A 749-nucleotide genomic window follows, 5' to 3' on the forward strand; every position below is an offset into this window, starting at 1 on the left:
TGTAAATACAGTTATGCTGGCATGGGTGTTTTTATTGGTATAGCTTGACTTGGCAACCTGTTATTAATTCTGCTGGAAAAAGCACCTGTGCGAGTATAACTGGTTTTGTGGGAGAAGGCTGGTTGGTATCTCCTGCTGTGCCTGGCGTGCTTCTGCCTCTTACAGGAATTGTTTTCCTGAACTTTGATGGGTGACAACTCACTCTACCCTCTGACAGCTAGTCTTAGCAGCTCCTCTCATGGTACTAACAAAAAACCCCAACCAAACAAGAAAACAAAGCAGTGTGGCAAAACTTAACAGTTTCTCTGAATTTTTTTAAAAAACATTTTTTCCTATTGTCACCACATTTACAAGTCATTCCTAATACACCCTTGTGAAACACCCTGTACCCCTGTACAAAGACCCCCGTGGCAAAATGACCGGACCCCAGGCGGCCGGAGGTGCCGAGCGAGGGTGCCTGGGAAGGTGAACCCGCGGGTTACGGGGGAAGGCCCGGCTTCAGGCTCCTCAACCCGACCTCGGGCCAGGGCAGCCGGCGGCAGGCCCGACCCCTTCCCTGCGGCCGGCGGGGGCGCGCCCTGTGCCCGGGAACGGCGAGGGAGCGCTAATTACCGCGGCCCCGTTGCACAACCCGCACCCGGCGCGGCGCGGCCCGTCCCGCCGGCGGAGCGGGGCTGGGCGGCACCGCCCCCTCCCGGCATCCCCCGCTCGGCTGCTCGGCTCGGCTGCGCTGCTCGGCTCGGCGGCTC

Source organism: Neopelma chrysocephalum, unplaced genomic scaffold, assembly GCF_003984885.1.
Source record: "Neopelma chrysocephalum unplaced genomic scaffold, ASM398488v2 Primary Assembly neopelma1_97, whole genome shotgun sequence".
In the NCBI taxonomy this organism is placed as follows: Eukaryota; Metazoa; Chordata; class Aves; order Passeriformes; family Pipridae; genus Neopelma; species Neopelma chrysocephalum.